Source organism: Helianthus annuus, chromosome 7, assembly GCF_002127325.2.
Source record: "Helianthus annuus cultivar XRQ/B chromosome 7, HanXRQr2.0-SUNRISE, whole genome shotgun sequence".
NCBI lineage: Eukaryota > Viridiplantae > Streptophyta > Magnoliopsida > Asterales > Asteraceae > Helianthus > Helianthus annuus.
Window position 1 is genome coordinate 96,793,545 of NC_035439.2, and position 19,693 is coordinate 96,813,237.

The 19,693-nt window shown below is 40.6% G+C and overlaps 1 non-coding gene across 1 annotated transcript; it reads left to right on the plus strand.

Moving 5' to 3' along the window:
- Positions 1–367: 367 nt before the first annotated feature.
- Positions 368–473, plus strand: LOC118480712. The gene has a single exon (XR_004863690.1). It is a non-coding gene; the product is annotated as a small nucleolar RNA R71 (small nucleolar RNA).
- Positions 474–19,693: the final 19,220 nt, after the last annotated feature.

Sequence of the window (19,693 nt, forward strand, 5' to 3'; positions counted from 1 at the left end):
CCTACCACCTCCTCCTTGACCTTGACCTTGAACCGCATGGACTTCCTCGTATTGCCCTTCCAACATCCCTTGGCAATTTTCAGCCGCATGACCTATTTCATTACACAAAGCACAAACGTTATATATTTGGTTAGTGGTTTGAACATTACCATCATCTATGGCGTGCACTTGCGGTCGGGTGGTGGTCGGTCGGGCTCTTCTCGAGGCTTGAGCTTTTCTCTTTGATGTAGTTGCCATGCTTTCCAAGAACTCCCAATCTTCATTCTCATAGTTTGTTCCAAAAGTCCCACCGGTGATAGACATCAAATCGCGTGCGTCTTCGGCACTCAACCCCTCATGAAAGGCATTCATTAACTCCCACAATTCGATTCCATGGTGAGGACAATTCTTTATCATCATATTGAATCGTTCGAACGCTTCATGGAACATCTCACCATGTTGTTGTTGGAAGCTCCTCAACCCCTTTCTAGCATCATTAGTCTTTTGGGCGGTATAGAATTCGTCTAAGAAAGTTTGTTGCATTTCCCCCCAAGTGTAAATAGATGCCGAAGGCAAAGTGTAGAACCACTTCTTTGCCTTATCCTCCAAAGAAAACTGAAATAAGACCAACTTGACTTCATCGGCCGAAAAACCTTGACTCCCAAAAGTGTTGCAAATTGAGTCATAGGCCTCTAGATGGAAATACGGCTCCTCCGTTGCTAACCCTTTGTACTTCGGTAAACTTTGCAACGAGTTTGTTCTTACTTCAAAAGTTCTCCCTTGGTTGTTGTGAGGGATAACCACCGGTGAAGGGTTTTGAGTAATGATTGGCCTGAAATGTGCCTCTATTCCCCTTGCTTGTTCCCTAAGATGCCTTCTTGGAACACCCAATCGACCCCTTGGACGAATAGGACCCATTGGTCTTGGTATAGGCCCTTGTGGTGCAATTGGTTGTTGGGGCATCGGTGGGTATTGAATCGGCCTTTGAAATTGTGGTTGTACATGTTGTGGCCGAACTTGTTGCAATGGAATAGGTTGTTGTATTGGTGGCCCTTGTGGTCTTGGCCGAATGTGTTGTGGTATAATTTGTTGTTGTGGCATTCCACCAACACTTGCCATCCCTTGAGATTGACTTTGCAAATACCCAAACTCCCCTTGATCACCATAACCTCCATAACCGTACCCATCATCTTCATAACCCTCATAATCTTCAAATCCCTCATCATAACCATCTCCTTGAATTCCCGAGGTCTGCCCAAATGGGATGGTCGAATACTGAAAGCCCGATTGTTGTTGTTGTGGTCTAAAAGATGAAGTAGTATGCACGATAGTTGAATTGGGTGCAATTGTGAAGGTGGATGATGATTGACCCGTAGTTGGGGGAAAGAAGTGTGATAATGGTGGGATTGTGGTGGATGGATAGTAGGTGATGGTAGGCTCAGTTTGAGTGGTGATTGGTTGGGTGACATTGGATGGTGTAAATTCAGCGGTGGTATTAGGTAATGTAGTGTTTGGTGATGGTTGGGTGGAAGTAGGTATAAAGGATGAGGTTGTTTGACTGGTTGTAGGTGGAATTTGAGAATCAGCCATTATGTTTCTCGGTGTAATGGGTGAAGTGGGTGAACCAATGATTTTGTTTTCTCGCACTAAAACTCGGTTTTGTCGTAGCGTTCTTTCAATTTCCGGATCAAACGATAGCGGTGATGACCTGTGAGAGCCTCTAGTATGCATACACCTGAAGTACCTGCACACTAAACACAACCAACGTAAACCCGAAAATAACAAACAAAACTATTAAACTAACACACGTTGCGCACTACTCCCCGGCAACGGCGCCAAAATTAGACGTGATTGTCGTGGGTCACGCAAATTTAATCCCCAAACAACTGTAGTTAGTGGTAGTAGGGTATCGAACTCAGGGAGTATGTGGAAGATGTGTCGATTGTATAGCTTTGTACTTAAACTAATTATTAGACTAAATTGCAGAGAAATTAAAATTCAAGAGTTTGGATTGTTGTTTTAGAAAACTAAATTAAAAACTAATTCAAATCAAGATTGGTTGTAAAACAAATAGGAGAGAACAATGATCACCTTAGGTTTCAGTTTCTTTAAACAATTGTGTGTAATTCCAACTAGAAAGAGTTACATAGACATAACTCGTGTATATGTGATTGAAGTGATAAAAGGGAACAAAGTACTCGGATTAGATAAACGCGAGGTTGTTTCCCGATGACCTATTAATCAATAACCAACCCTAACCCTTCCCGTGATATCTCGATTGCCAACGGCACCAAGAACGTACGATTAAGACTAGAAATTGCAATATTGATTAACAAACTACAAACAATCAACATACACCATGACATTCAAGCAACGCAAGATATCATTCTAGAAATGCAGAAATTAAACACACAAAAGTTCAAGAAACATTCACCTAAGATGATCACCGAAGAGTTTAGCCGGACATGGCTCGGTGAATCATCATCAACATCAAACTATTGTTCATACGAATCAAGAAAACAAACCGAATGATAGAAATTGTTCACAAACCAAGCCACAAGCCAAAAATCGCCCCTATGCTGTCCTAGAACCGTCCAATGATGAGAAGATATGAAAAGACACTCAAAAACCAACTTAAAAACGGCAGTTACACATTTTGCTCGCAGGCTCCACCGTAAATTACGGCTCCACCGTAATTTACGGTGGACGTTGTTCTTTTACGGCACAAATGAACTGTGTTACGGTGAAGAAAAATGCAAAATCCAGGTCTACCGTAAATTACGGCAGGACCGTAATTTATGGTGGTCAGCTGCCTTGTCTTCTTTGTTGTTTCTTTTGTTCCACGCTCGACCCGTTCTTCACCAAAGCCTCCAAAGCTGCGTTTGATCCATCTTTTAGCTCCTAAATCGCACCTGAAACATAAGCATCGTAGTTATCTAATTCAAGATAATTACACGATTAAATGGAGGATTATTTCATCTTTTAACATGCTTAAGGGTTGTCCAAAGGACCACCCGTCAAAGCTGCAGAACACTCAAAGTTCATTCCGAAGATCGCTCTAGCACCATTGACAAAAGAAAAGTTGCCTCCAACAGTCGGGAAATTCAACGGCCTAACTGATCCAGACGGTCACGTTAGAGTATTCACAAGTGTTGGCGTTATGGGAGGTTGGAATATGCCAATGTGGTGTCACTTGTTTATCCAGACGTTTACGGGGGCTGCTCGCGCCTGGTTCGACAGCCTTCCGCCTGGAAAAATCAGCTCATGGGTTGATTTCAGAACACAGTTTGTTAACCATTTCAGCCAAAAGACATTACCAGCGCGACACAGCCGAGGTAACAGACATCTGGCGAAGAGAGAACGAGGGCTTGGAAGACTTCATCACTCGCTTTAACAAAGAATGTTTGGAGATTGGCGGTGTAAGTGAGCAGCTCATGCGCGCTCATTTTAAGAAGGCCATCCGCTGTGATAGTCGCATCAGAACTATCACCGGAAAAGATGGAATGCCCAAAGAATGGGATAAGCTCATGGAAGCTGCGAAAATAGTTGCGCAAACTGAAGAGTCATTGGCTGGTAATAAGAACTCTTACACTGAAGATCGCTTCTCCAAAGGAAGCTCGTGAGACAACAGCAAGCGCAACAAAAACAATAGTCAAGATTGGAAATCCGGAAAAGAAAGAGGTTACGACGATAGACCGCGCTACAGAGAAGACGCGCGAGAGACAATTGATAGAATTGGGTATCGAAAAGCAGTCAGGGATGATAACCGAGAAAAACACTGGACTCCGCTTATAAAAACACCAAAAGAGGTGCTAATGACGGAGAACTATGACTTCAAGGCTCCAAGGCCTATGACGAACAAGAAAGGACAAGACCCGAACCTGTACTGCGACTTCCACAAGGATACAGGCCATCTCACAGATGACTGTATCAGCTTACGTCAAGAAATCGAGAAAGCGCGAAAAAGCTGAAAGTTAGGCCACCTGGTGAAAAACGTGCGCAAAGAAACGCGCCAGATCCAGCGCCATGACGATGGGAATCACAAGAAAGTCCGACGCCTGGAGACACATATGGTCAACGGACCGAGATATAGCGCAAGAGAAAAAGGCAAGCGCCCGTATGAGCCATCTTGGCAAGAACAGCAAGTCATTTTCCCGGTAGTACGCGGGGGCCCTCGCGCGACACGCCCCGTTGTTATTAACGGTATTGTTGGTCATTATGAAACAGAGTACATCTTCATTGATCTGGGAAGTACAACGATATCATCTATGAACAATGCTTTAATCAGTTCGATGACGAAGATAAAGCGAGACTTGAGCTAGTTGACTACCCTCTGTTAGGCTTCTGTAACGAAATGGTCTTCCCACTAGGCCAAATCAGCTTTCCCATCACATTCTCTGATGGAAAGCATTTAAGAACAACAAATGTGAATTTCATGGTAATGCCTGGCAAATCAAGGCATGATGTGTTGATTGGGAGAGAAACCCAAGGCGAATTAAACATGGTAACTTCCACACCCCACTCAGCCATCGGGTTTCCAACTGAGACGGGGGTGGCAATTATCTATGTGAAGAAGGAAGTAATGTCGGTAGAAGAGATGCGCCCAACCAAAGCGGCGAAGGTTTCAACAACTGAACCAGAAAAGTGGGTTTTAAACCGAAAGTACCCAGAGCAAACGGTGACGATAGGCCACGCAATCTCACCAAACATCAGAACGCACCTCAAACAACTCCTGTTCAGGAACATGGACATTTTCGCCTGGACTCCGGCAGACATGACCGGTGTCCCGCGCGATCTCACTGAACATTGCCTGAACACTTACCCCTCCGTCGAACCAAAAGTGCAAAGAAGACGCAGCATAGGGGCGGATAAGACTAAAGCGATGAATGAGCAAGTGTGTGAACTGCTAAAAGCATGAATCTTGAGAAGGTGCGCTACCAGAGTTGGGTGGCAAACCCCGTAATGGTGGAGAAGTCAAATGGAGGATGGAGAATGTGCGTCGATTATACCGATCTCAACAAGGCATGCCCTAAAGACTGCTACTCCTTGCCTGAGATTGACAAAAAGATAGACTCTCTCGCACCATACAGATGGAAATGCTTCTTAGATTGTTACAAGGGGTATCATCAGGTTCAAATGAAGCTCGAGGACGAAGACAAGACAGCTTTTCGAACCGATCTCGGAATTTTCTGTTATACAAAGATGCCGTTCAGCCTCAAGAATGCTGGCGCAACATACCAGCGCCTAATGGATAAAATCTTCGCCGAAGATATTGGAAAACACATTGAGGTTTACATCGACAATCTGGTAATCAAGAGTCCCGAGGAGGACCAAATGTTAAAAGACATTGAGAAAACGTTCAACTCGTTGAGAAGTGTGAACATGAAGTTGAATCCTGCCAAGTGTTCTTTTGGTATGGAAGAAAGGAAGTTCTTGGGGTTCGTCGTCACAAATGGCGGCTTTAAAGTGAATCCAGAAAAAGTGCAAGCTATAGAGCGGACACCGTCACCACGAACAATCAAAGAAATGCAGCGATTAGCCGGCCGCCTAGCCGCGCTTAATCGGTTTCTGTCGAATCACGCAGCAAAGTCATATCCTTTTATCAGCACCTTGCGCAACTGCGTAAAAAAGCAAGAATTCAAGTGGACGCCCGAAGCAGAAACCGCATTTCAGCAAATGAAAGAATGTTTGATAAAGCTCCCTACTCTGACCGCGTCGTTCGAAAAAGAACCACTCATACTGTACTTATCCTCCTTGGATAAGGCAGTGGGGTCGGTATTGCTCGTAGAGAGAAACGGAGTGCAGACTCCAATTTATTACGTCAGTAGGGTGCTTACTGATCCAGAAATGAGATATTCAACAATAGAAAAGTTGGTACTTGCGTTGCTACATGCTTCTAGAAGGCTGCGCAAATACTTTACACGGCACGTGATCACAGTACTTACCAATTTTTACATCGGCACAATATTGCAAAAACCAGAGACGTCTGGTCAGTTAGCAAAGTGGGCAATCGAATTGGGTGGTCACAACATCTTGTACAGGCCGCGCCCAGCCATCAAGGGTCAAGTTCTAGCAGACTTCGCCACTGAAGTACCAGCGGATAAAATCAAATATTGCAAGATTGTTGAGACTTCTGTAAAAGACACATCAAACGATTATGGTTACTATACACGGATGGGGCCTCAAACGAGGATGGCGCAGGAGCCGGATTGCGCCTCATTAGCCCGGAGAAACATGAATTTACGTATGCCATCAAGTTGGACTTCAAGAACACCAACAACGAGGCAGAATATGAGGTATTTTGTTGGTGCATCCGTCTGTCGCCTACGTCTTGTATCGAGTCTTGTATCGTATAGGATAGAACATGGCACGAAATCCTAGAATTTGTATTTAGGAAGTGATTCCGCTCCAAATGACATCTTGTAATTTGGAGCGAAACACCATATGTTCCTGATTCTGCCCGAAGTGTCTAGGTTCTAATTTCGCCCGAAATGTTAACACCTGATTCCGCTCCTGATGGTGATTCCGCTTATACATGTTAGAGCGAAATCAGGCCATCTATATATAGGGGTGTAGTTTGGAGCGAAATCATAGTTCTAGGTGTGATTGTCTTCCGGTGAGCCACGAAGTGCTGCCGAAGTGTTGTCAGGCTTGTAAAACGTTTGCAGATCAATAAAAACAACAGTTTAAAGTGAATACGGCTGAGATTGCACCGAAACATTAGTTTCCGCCTCTTGTTTTGGGTAAAAACTCTTCTGATCGACTCGTTCGGGTCGGAACACGATCCTACAAGTGGTATCAGAGCTCAGGAGGAAGAGTTCTTGCCATTTCAGCCGTGTTTTCTGATTTTCTACACCTTCTTCTTAAAATTTGAATTTTTTTCATGTTAAAATCGGCTCAATTTCACACACAACACTCGCAATCATGTTTTGATTAACCCTTGTAACTTTCAGAATTAAAATCAAAGTAAAACTTGAAATTTTTGAGGTTCCGCTCGAAATTGATCGTGCATAGGATGACGTCAGCAACACTTTTGGCTGATTCCGCTCGGATTAGACTTTGATTCCGCTCGAAAATTCAGATTTCGCTCTAAAGTTTGAGGTTAATTCCACTCCAAAGATTCAGTTTAATTCTGCTCCAAAAGCTTGCAATTCCGCTCCAAAGTATTACTTTGTGATTTCGCTCCAAAGTAATATTTTGAGATTCCGCTTGAGAAGTTCAATTGGGATTCCGCTTGAAACTCAATTGTGATTCCGCTCCAAAACCAAAGGTTTCGTTTGAACGTGTTGAACTGATTCCGCTTGAATCAATGTTTATTGATTTCGCTTGAACTTGAAAATTGTGAACTTTGAAATTTGAATAATGGACAACGAATTTTATAATGCCTTTGCTGGACCAATGAACATTACTCAGAGTGCTTTGCTTGAAAATGAAACCGGGACATCTCAGAAACCGCCTAAGCTCATGGATATTGATGATTACAATGCTTGGTCCGAACGGTTTGGAAATTGGGTTGAAGCCTATCACTTGGATGCATGGGAATATACAGAAGAACCATATGTTAGACCCACAAGGAATGGTATTCAGCAAACAATCAGAGATATGAGTGCTGATGAGAAAAAGAAGTATAGAGATGAAAAATTGATGGTGAGTCTGCTTCAGCAAGCAATCAAAGAGGACATTTTGATCTTGCTTCAACATGATGGAAGTGCTTATTCGATCTGGACTGAATTGGAAGCAAAATTTGTAGGAAGTGATGATATGCTTATAAACAAGATGTCTCTTCTGAAGAAAGAATTTGATCTTTTTCGGGGTTTAAAATCTAAAAACACCAAGCAAATTATTGAAAGGTATTGTAACTTGGTGAGAAATATGTCGAAACTTGGCATTAAAAAGGATACTGATGAATTGATTGAAAAACTTGCAGATGCGCTACCACATGAAATCTGGGGACCTTTTCTGATGATGCTAAGAAACAACAGAAAAGAATATAAAAAGCTAACACTGGGAGAGTTCATCAAACACCTGGAAACTCAAGAGATGGAGCAGCGAAAGATTTCCAGGATGAAGAACTACGATGGAGAACAAGACATCAGCTTGTATTTCAAAAATGGTGTTACTGAAAAGAAAAATTTATCTCCAAAAGTTGAAACTGCTTTTAACGCAAAAGGTTCTTCTGAAAGTTCATCCCAGGGATCAAGCAGTACAACAGGATTTTCTTCATTTCCAACATATGATCCACAGTTCACTACAACAAAGAGTGGCAAAGTTCTTCAATGCAACATTGCTTTAAAACTTGAGAATGATCAAAATTATACTGAGGAGGTTGCTAAGAGCCACATGTCTTTGTTGGTTACAGTGCTTGAATCATACAGAGGATTAATGTTGGTGCACTTATGTCTGTACTTTGTCTGTTTTTGGTCATGATGTAAAACGATGTCTTTGTTAGTCTGTAAGTTGACCAAGTCAATCGTCCTCCTGGTTTGACTTGGCCGAACAGTTAGAAAATGGTTGTCATACATCTCTGTCGAAGGATAGCTCATCGAAGGATAGTGTAGATCCTTCGATGACCACGAAAGATATGCTTCGATGGATTCTGATGGACCTCGAAGGATACATCATCCTTCGAGGTATTTGTGGATCCTTCGATGGCTTTGACATCGATAGATGATCCTTCGATCATCTATCGGATCCTTCGGACAGGCAACCATTGCTGGGTATATATATACCCATGCAGTGTGTGTTCATTAGTGAGTTGACACAAGAGAGAAGGAGAGCATTCTGTGAACACACACACACACACACTTTGAGAGTTTGCAATACAGATTTGTAAACATTGAGCTTGTAACCGAACCCTTCATTCGTATTAATACAAGTTGTGTTAATCGGTGAACCTTGTGTTTGTGTTTGTGCTTGTTTCATCCCGGTTTGCTCACTAGCTTGGATTCCGCACTTGCTTGTGGGTTAGTATAACAAGGTTAAGGTTGAATCTCATCCTCCGAGAGGGACCTACAAGTGGTATCAGAGCCAAGGCTCTTTACCTTGTTTAAAACCGGGTTTGTTCAAGTTCTTGGTGTGTTTGGACACTTGGTTTAGATCCCGTTTTTAGTGTTTTTCTTGGATTTCTTGGCACAAAAACGTGTTTTAAACCAACCGGGTGTGTTGAAAAGCAGGTTGGGTAACTTAAAATCCTGTTTTAAAAGGGTTGCTAATTTCCGGCCAATATTCCAGCTAAACTCCGGTACTGGTTTCTGGATAAGAAGCCTTCCTTTTTGGGCAATTTTTCAAAAGGTCAAATCTGAGTTGGTGAAAAGTTGAGGTCAGAACATCCCTTCTGCCGAAAGTTGTGCACCAACCCATCACCTTTCTCACCAACCTGTCAAACTTTTTGTCAGTGTGTCAGATCTGTTCGAAAGATATCCTTCGAAGTCGAAAGATCATCTTTCGATCAAGGAGTTTCGACAGATATTCATCTTTCGATCAAGGAGGTTCGACAGATACCCATCCTTCGAACATCTTTCGAAGTCAGTGAGTAATCTTTCGAGCCAAGGAATCTTTTCGAAAGATACATCGTTCGAGCTACTGTTACATTTCGAAAGATAAGGATCCTTCGTGTAGGAGAATCTTTCGAAGTTATTGTTCGAAATTCAACAGTGATCTTTCGAACACTGTTGATCCTTCGAACAAGTGTCTTTCCTTCGAACAAGTTGTCACACCCCGACCACGTGGAACAACAAAACGTGGCGGAAACGTCGGGGGGTGTTGTAACAGAATCATTGTTTCATAACACATGGAAATTTAAATATTGTTTTATTGATTAAATGAACTCGTTGTTCTATTACAATCACATAAGTACAACTATGATCTTCCAAGTTTTAAAGTTGCTAAGGCACGAGTCCATCCTAAATGTAGCATGTATCAACAATCATCTCAAGACAGCACCTGAAACATGTGTAAAAATAGGTACGTCAGCATAAAAATGCCTGTGAGATACATAGGTTTTGTGAAAACGGAGTTCATGACTTATGTTTGAGAAAATGTTTAGTCATGAACTTTGTAAATTTGCTTTGTCTTGTAAATCATTTGAAAAACGATTGGATCAGATGATATATATAAATAAGAGAATAATGTAGGGTTAACTGAATAACCATGTAAAATGAGTTTGTATAAGTTAAGTTGTTTGAAAAACAATGTTTTAATAAAACGTTTATGGTATATATAAAATATACCTTGGTTGTAAGAAAGTTGAATAAGTAATATATTAAAATATATTTCAGTTCCAATATTGTTAACTCAAGTGTGCTAAATAACGCCACGGTATGTAATGCAATGAAAACACTTATATATAAGAAGTACCAGCGGCGTATCTACCATGTTTTCATCACATTACACTCGTTCCGTTATCTAAACACTAACCAAAACCAAATCGTTTGATAGATGGTATATTAAATATACTTTAGTTGTTCAAAATAATAGTTTTCAGTAGTATATTACAAGTATACCTTGGATTTATAAATAACATATTAAACCATGTTTTAGTTTTGTAACTAACATATCAGTATATGCTTTGGATGTGATAAATAACATATTAAACTATGTTTTAGTTATGTAAGTAACATATCACAATATGCTTTGGATGATTACAAAATATATGTTGGTTTTGTACAACACCACACATGAGAGTATATCAAACTATACTTTTTGGGAGTATATCAAAATATACCTTAAAGGTGCGATTTAAGAATTCATTCAGACCTGGTGCATCAAACTACACCTTTGAGACTATAAGGATACCACAAAGGAAATCCCTATTTGGATGGAGAAACAAATTGGTTTCAGACATTCCATGACAACAGGAATGGGGTGTCTAGTCCTATAGCGCTATATCATACTACCAATCGGTCTGGTGAACAAAATAAGTACTATTCCAACAATTACTTTTGTAGTCCTTGAGAAATCAGTGTTTAAACCATAGATAGTCATTTTGTTTATCAAAAGATAAATACTAACATGTATAATCAATTATACTTTGAAATCATGAAAATAACAGATAGGTACACATGCTTCACCCCAAAACAGTTGAAAACAGTAAAAGAGGGGTTCAATGTACTCACCTGAGATTGCTTTGAGTTCCTTGTATAACAACCAGATAATGCTAAAGATCACGGGATATCAAACGGCACCTAATAGGTAGCTATGTTAATATACCGGACCAAATCGGAAGGATCGGACAGTACGCGGGTTCGTAAACCAAACGAGTATGGAGACTCGTGTGATATGGCTTAGCAAAGCCTACATACTAAAATGAAACCTAATCTAAGTGCTTACGGTCCATCACGACCCGTTTAGGTAGCTTATGCTACCCTAACGCGTCGTTCGCGTAGAACGCGTTCGGGACGCCTAACATTGCGACCACACGGTATAACCTCGGAAGGTTATAGCTATGGTCACCTAATGTGTTTGGTCGGGTCCTAATGACCGACCAAATGGGTCGGGTTCGAAAGTATAAGCGATGGTTTAAATCGCTTACCTTACGACCCTATATAAGCACTAAACTAAAAGTGACGAGCTAAGCATGTTAGAACATGCTTAACTAAGTTTAGAAACAGGTTTGGCATCAAAACAAACGGCTTTGATGCCCACGAGTAGTTTGGTTACAAAATACGCAAGAATGCGCATTTTGGCCGAAACTACGACTCGTCACTGGGCCTAGTTAACGTGGTGATCAGTAGGTATAGTCACTACGGACTATAACCATCGTGATCACGCTCACGTTATGAAGTTCCATGAACTTCGCATCGACCATAAGCTGGTCAATGCAGAAAGTCAACAAAACGTTGACTTTCGGACTCGAAAAGCGAATAAAAGAGCGAAAGAAGACTTACGGAGGGTCCCCGAGTGCTAATCAAGACCAAATAGCTCAGGTATGAAACAATGGTTTCAACTTAGAGCTCTAAGATCTGATTTTGTGAATTTTACACTAAAGGGGGGGGGGGTATTTATAGGAAATATGGAACCGTTAGGATCGTTTTATCGAATATCGTGCCTTGATCTCGTGCGTACATGTGTCCAAGTGGATAAGTTCAGTGAACTTGACCCTTGGCTCTTCGTTGGGTGAAAAGGCATCGCCCCTTGATCGAACGAAAGGCCAGATTCTGCATTAAATGCAAAATCTTCTGTCAGACATGTTCACGCGGCCCGCCTCATGTTTTGGGCAATCTTTACGCGGGCCGCCTGGCCCCTCTGATCTGCACCACTTGCAGAATTTACACTTTTGGTCCCTATTGCGTGTTTAAGCTACTTCCAGCCCTTCTAAGACCTGTAAAGTCATCTTTAAGGCCCTAAAATGATGCCTAAACATTGTGGACATGAAACATGCCCAAAAATATGTCGGATGTCGGTTCGTTTGGCCGTACGATCGCGATGTTCGCTTAATTACGACGGAATGCGCATAAGCGTGAAAGACGATCCAAATGACGCGACGAATGGATTTTTCTCATGCCAAACACTAAGGCATAATATTAGGATGCTTACATAAATTTTTGGATGTCCGGATGTATTCAGAACGTGAGTTATGCGCGAAAGTGCAAAATTATGCACTTTTTGACACTTTTAGTCCCTGAATGATCCAAAAGTTTGTTTTAGCATACCAAACCCCTCAAAGCCTATTTCTAAGCTATGTAAAGGATATATATGGTATGTTTAACTTATGGACATGTTCCGGAATGTTCGTTACAGTTCAAATTGGCATACTTTCGCAGTTTGTCAAGTTTAGTCCCTGTAAGCGAATTAACTTGTTTTTGCCATACCAAAGCCTTCAAAACTTATTTCTAAGTTATGTAAAGGTTATTTAAGGTATGTTAAGTGTATGATGGTCTCCCGGAGTATTTGTCGCATTAAACTGAGTACGTTTATGCACCAGTTTGCGTATAATTCTCCAGAAAGCGTTGTAGAGTATGAAATTGAACAAGAATTGATATGTGCAAAGCATACACATATTTATACAAATCCCAAGTATGAAATACAATATTTCCTTGGTTTGGCATTTGTTTGATGGTTGAAGTGACACAGGTGTCACAGTCTCCTCTACTTTAGGAAATTTCGTCCCGAAATTTAATTCTAGAGGAAACTCGTGAGGACAGCTGTGAAGGTTTCGCCTTATAATAGATCCATTGAACCCTTAGGTAAAACTCTGGGCCATGTTAGGATTCTTAGCGAATTTGTTAACCCTCAGAGTGAATTCCTTGAAATAGTAAAACATGAAATTTTGAACTACTGATTGACGAACGTTTCTTATGAAGGCTTATCATAGGAAAACTTGGTGTGTGACTGAGATCAGAATTGGGGGAGTGTGAGAATAAATGACATTGGTCGAGGTCCGAGACTTCTCCCGTATCATTATTCTTGTCACTAGGTCTTAACACATGATGAAACTTCCTGTGGTTCCTGTGCACTGAATTCCATAATTATGTAGGCCTCCATAATTACGTAATTCCTTGCACAGTCCGCACAGTCCATTTCATAATCCGTAGGAAAATTACTTGAATAAATATGAAGCGATTTGACTAGACCACCAAAGGATCCTTTTAATTCGATCAACGAACGATCTTTTAACTAGATCAACACATGATCTTCTTAACTAGACCGTCGTACGATCTCTTTAAATAGACCGCTTAAGGGATCATTTTTATATCATCACATGATATTTCTAATCAGATTTTCAAAATCAATCTGTTTAAGCAGACCTTTCAAGAGGTCCAATTATAGAACAATACTTTATAACCCGAGGGACTTAACTACACTGTTGAAATCCATTGAGGGTTTAAGATAGTATCTTTGGATATCCCATTATGAATCTCTCGTATGAAGATATGAAAGATTCTATGAGGATTTGGATGGATCACATACAACCACAAAACATGTAAGAAAATACATAAGCACAAATTTAGTTAACTTGATTCTTTATTTTGTTATCCTTAGGTATGGATATTAAGGCACACTAGGAATCCAACCTATGGATTTCATTTGGCACTTTAACGATTTATGAAGATCTATCTATAAAGATAGAGGGATTCTCAATAAGTGTTTGACTTTGTTTCTTAAAAGAAACGAGAGTTTAAGGTTCTTGGGGAGATCACAAGTGATCATAATATGACAGAACCATACGAGTAGTTTGTTTTTGGGTTGGCATCATAAAGTTGCATCAAGCATTCACACAAACGCATAAATTTTGCATAAATAAAAACAACAAATCTTTATTTATGTAGCAACGGATTTGTCTTGAAGTGTCAAAAGATAGCAACTAAGGAAATACAAAACACTAATTGTTCACTGCTGCCTCATTGTTCATGTTTGCCTCATTGATGTTGAACACTCGTCCACGCGCTGGAGGTATGTTAACAAGCCTTGGGCAATTGTTTCTGTAGTGGGTAAGGTCACCACAGTTATAACATGACCCTGGAGGGAACCGTGCTTGAACAGCAGCAGGGTTTGCAGCAGTTTGATTTGCATAACGACAAACATTGATCAAATGTCCCAACCGCCCACAGTGGGTACATTTGTGACACTGCTCTTGCTCTAGATGATGACGGTTGCATTTGTTGCACAACGGTGCAGTACCAACATAGTTTTGTCTTTTACGAGGTTGTGTTGGCTGGTTTGGTGCAACTTGTTTGTCTTGAGCAGTTACAGCGTAGCTTTGAGAGGCTTTGCGCTTTTCCTTCTTGGACACCTCAGCACTTTCTTCCTTTGGTTCCACATGAGCAGTCTTGTCAGATGGTCTTAGGTCGCCCTTCCGAAACAGCTTGCGCTTCCTGATTTGGGATTCAGTCAGAGTGGCAGCCAATTCAATGGCTTGTCTGACAGTAGTAGGGTTGCTGCCAGTAACGATGTCCTGAACTACGTCAGGAAGCCCATCAATGTATTTCTCAATCGCCTTATCCAGAGGCGTAACCATAGTAGGGCATAACAAGCTCAATTCCTCATAGCGATCAGTATAGGCTCGATGTTCCCCACTGTCTTGCTTTAAATCATCAAATTCCCTTTCTAGAGCCCTAAGCTCATGACGAGGACAGAACTCCTTCATCATAAGAGCCCTAAGCTCGGCCCAAGTCTGTGCTAATGCAACCTCTGCACCGCGGTCTCTCATAACCCCGTTCCACCATGTAAGAGCCCTCTTCTGAAACACACTCGAAGAAAACTCGACCTTGCGATTTTCAGGACACTGAACGTGACGGAAAGTGTTCTCAATGCTCTCGAACCATTGAAGAAGACCAGTTGCTCCCTCAGAACCATTGAACTTGAGCGGTTTAGCTGAGTTAAAAATCTTGAAATTGCATGGAGCATTGTTGTTGTTGATGGCTTGAGTTATTTGAGCATAAAGAATTGGGAAGGCAGCAGCCATTTGTTGCGCGATGATTTCCGCCAGTTCGGCATTCGCCATCTGATTGTCGCGTCGAGGAGGCATTCTAAGAGGAAACATGAGAGGGAACGAGTGAGAGAATTAGACGAAAAGAATGAGATGAAACAAATCTGATGAAAGCAAGGATAGTGGCCGTCTGTCTGTTACTACAAAGCAACACACGACCTGGTGATTAATCAAAGCAAATAGGTCAAAAATAATGTATCGCGAAGACATGCTCGCCTATAAGTGGACACTCACCCCAAGAGTTCCCAGGTAAGAGTGACTGGTCCGATTATGTGGATTTGTACGAACACTCTAGCCTTAGACAGAAAACTCAGGGTACAGGCACCCACCCTTCCAGTTTGCATGTGTTCACAATATTTAGACCAACTTTGACGAGAGTTTTGAAAATTCAAAGGGGTTCAAAACCTTATAACAGAGGGTTCAAAACCTAGTAATCAATCATCCTAGAACAGATGATTAGTTTTCAAAGCGGTTTTGAAATTTATGTTCTTGTTGCGGTCGTCGCCTAAGGATAGGTGACGGTGTTGTTTTATGACTAGACGCAAGTAAACTCGCGTTAGGGTCCTAGGAAGGTTATAGACTAGGTCAAAGCATTACTAATAACCTAATTCCCTATAACCATGAGCTCTGATACCAACTTTTCTGTCACACCCCGACCACGTGGAACAACAAAACGTGGCGGAAACGTCGGGGGGTGTTGTAACAGAATCATTGTTTCATAACACATGGAAATTTAAATATTATTTTATTGATTAAATGAACTCGTTGTTCTATTACAATCACATAAGTACAACTATGATCTTCCAAGTTTTAAAGTTGCTAAGGCACGCGTCCATCCTAAATGTAGCATGTATCAACAATCATCTCAAGACAGCACCTGAAACATGTGTAAAAATAGGTACGTCAGCATAAAAATGCCTGTGAGATACATAGGTTTTGTGAAAACGGAGTTCATGACTTATGTTTGAGAAAATGTTTAGTCATGAACTTTGTAAATTTGCTTTGTCTTGTAAATCATTTGAAAAACGATTGGATCAGATGATATATATAAATAAGAGAATAATGTAGGGTTAACTGAATAACCATGTAAAATGAGTTTGTATAAGTTAAGTTGTTTGAAAAACAATGTTTTAATAAAACGTTTATGGTATATATAAAATATACCTTGGTTGTAAGAAAGTTGAATAAGTAATATATTAAAATATATTTCAGTTCCAATATTGTTAACTCAAGTGTGCTAAATAACGCCACGGTATGTAATGCAATGAAAACACTTATATATAAGAAGTACCAGCGGCGTATCTACCATGTTTTCATCACATTACACTCGTTCCGTTATCTAAACACTAACCAAAACCAAATCGTTTGATAGATGGTATATTAAATATACTTTAGTTGTTCAAAATAATAGTTTTCAGTAGTATATTACAAGTATACCTTGGATTTATAAATAACATATTAAACCATGTTTATTTTTGTAACTAACATATCAGTATATGCTTTGGATGTGATAAATAACATATTAAACTATGTTTTAGTTATGTAAGTAACATATCACAATATGCTTTGGATGATTACAAAATATATGTTGGTTCTGTACAACACCACACATGAGAGTATATCAAACTATACTTTTTGGGAGTATATCAAAATATACCTTAAAGGTGCGATTTAAGAATTCATTCAGACCTGGTGCATCAAACTACACCTTTGAGACTATAAGGATACCACAAAGGAAATCCCTATTTGGATGGAGAAACAAATTGGTTTCAGACATTCCATGACAACAGGAATGGGGTGTCTAGTCCTATAGCGCTATATCATACTACCAATCGGTCTGGTGAACAAAATAAGTACTATTCCAACAATTACTTTTGTAGTCCTTGAGAAATCAGTGTTTAAACCATAGATAGTCATTTTGTTTATCAAAAGATAAATACTAACATGTATAATCAATTATACTTTGAAATCATGAAAATAACAGATAGGTACACATGCTTCACCCCAAAACAGTTGAAAACAGTAAAAGAGGGGTTCAATGTACTCACCTGAGATTGCTTTGAGTTCCTTGTATAACAACCAGATAATGCTAAAGATCACGGGATATCAAACGGCACCTAATAGGTAGCTATGTTAATATACCGGACCAAATCGGAAGGATCGGACAGTACGCGGGTTCGTAAACCAAACGAGTATGGAGACTCGTGTGATATGGCTTAGCAAAGCCTACATACTAAAATGAAACCTAATCTAAGTGCTTACGGTCCATCACGACCCGTTTAGGTAGCTTATGCTACCCTAACGCGTCGTTCGCGTAGAACGCGTTCGGGACGCCTAACATTGCGACCACACGGTATAACCTCGGAAGGTTATAGCTATGGTCACCTAATGTGTTTGGTCGGGTCCTAATGACCGACCAAATGGGTCGGGTTCGAAAGTATAAGCGATGGTTTAAATCGCTTACCTTACGACCCTATATAAGCACTAAACTAAAAGTGACGAGCTAAGCATGTTAGAACATGCTTAACTAAGTTTAGAAACAGGTTTGGCATCAAAACAAACGGCTTTGATGCCCACGAGTAGTTTGGTTACAAAATACGCAAGAATGCGCATTTTGGCCGAAACTACGACTCGTCACTGGGCCTAGTTAACGTGGTGATCAGTAGGTATAGTCACTACGGACTATAACCATCGTGATCACGCTCACGTTATGAAGTTCCATGAACTTCGCATCGACCATAAGCTGGTCAATGCAGAAAGTCAACAAAACGTTGACTTTCGGACTCGAAAAGCGAATAAAAGAGCGAAAGAAGACTTACGGAGGGTCCCCGAGTGCTAATCAAGACCAAATAGCTCAGGTATGAAACAATGGTTTCAACTTAGAGCTCTAAGATCTGATTTTGTGAATTTTACACTAAAGGGGGGGGGGGTATTTATAGGAAATATGGAACCGTTAGGATCGTTTTATCGAATATCGTGCCTTGATCTCGTGCGTACATGTGTCCAAGTGGATAAGTTCAGTGAACTTGACCCTTGGCTCTTCGTTGGGTGAAAAGGCATCGCCCCTTGATCGAACGAAAGGCCAGATTCTGCATTAAATGCAAAATCTTCTGTCAGACATGTTCACGCGGCCCGCCTCATGTTTTGGGCAATCTTTACGCGGGCCGCCTGGCCCCTCTGATCTGCACCACTTGCAGAATTTACACTTTTGGTCCCTATTGCGTGTTTAAGCTACTTCCAGCCCTTCTAAGACCTGTAAAGTCATCTTTAAGGCCCTAAAATGATGCCTAAACATTGTGGACATGAAACATGCCCAAAAATATGTCGGATGTCGGTTCGTTTGGCCGTACGATCGCGATGTTCGCTTAATTACGACGGAATGCGCATAAGCGTGAAAGACGATCCAAATGACGCGACGAATGGATTTTTCTCATGCCAAACACTAAGGCATAATATTAGGATGCTTACATAAATTTTTGGATGTCCGGATGTATTCAGAACGTGAGTTATGCGCGAAAGTGCAAAATTATGCACTTTTTGACACTTTTAGTCCCTGAATGATCCAAAAGTTTGTTTTAGCATACCAAACCCCTCAAAGCCTATTTCTAAGCTATGTAAAGGATATATATGGTATGTTTAACTTATGGACATGTTCCGGAATGTTCGTTACAGTTCAAATTGGCATACTTTCGCAGTTTGTCAAGTTTAGTCCCTGTAAGCGAATTAACTTGTTTTTGCCATACCAAAGCCTTCAAAACTTATTTCTAAGTTATGTAAAGGTTATTTAAGGTATGTTAAGTGTATGATGGTCTCCCGGAGTATTTGTCGCATTAAACTGAGTACGTTTATGCACCAGTTTGCGTATAATTCTCCAGAAAGCGTTGTAGAGTATGAAATTGAACAAGAATTGATATGTGCAAAGCATACACATATTTATACAAATCCCAAGTATGAAATACAATATTTCCTTGGTTTGGCATTTGTTTGATGGTTGAAGTGACACAGGTGTCACACAAGTGTCTATCTTTCGAGCAAGTGTTTATCCTTCGATACTTATTTGTTTAAGATTAACAGTTGTGTTTTTCAGTTGTGTTCTTCAGGTCTTTCGATCCTTGATCTTTCGGCTGTTTGTTTCTCTTCAACATTTTAACATAGTTTGTGAAAATTAATTTTTCAAATTTTAAATCAATTTTCACTTAATATATTATTTTTTATAAAATGGGAACAAACGGTCAGTGGGATCCTTCTGCGTGGACTACAACAACGTTGACTCCACAATCATCAGCT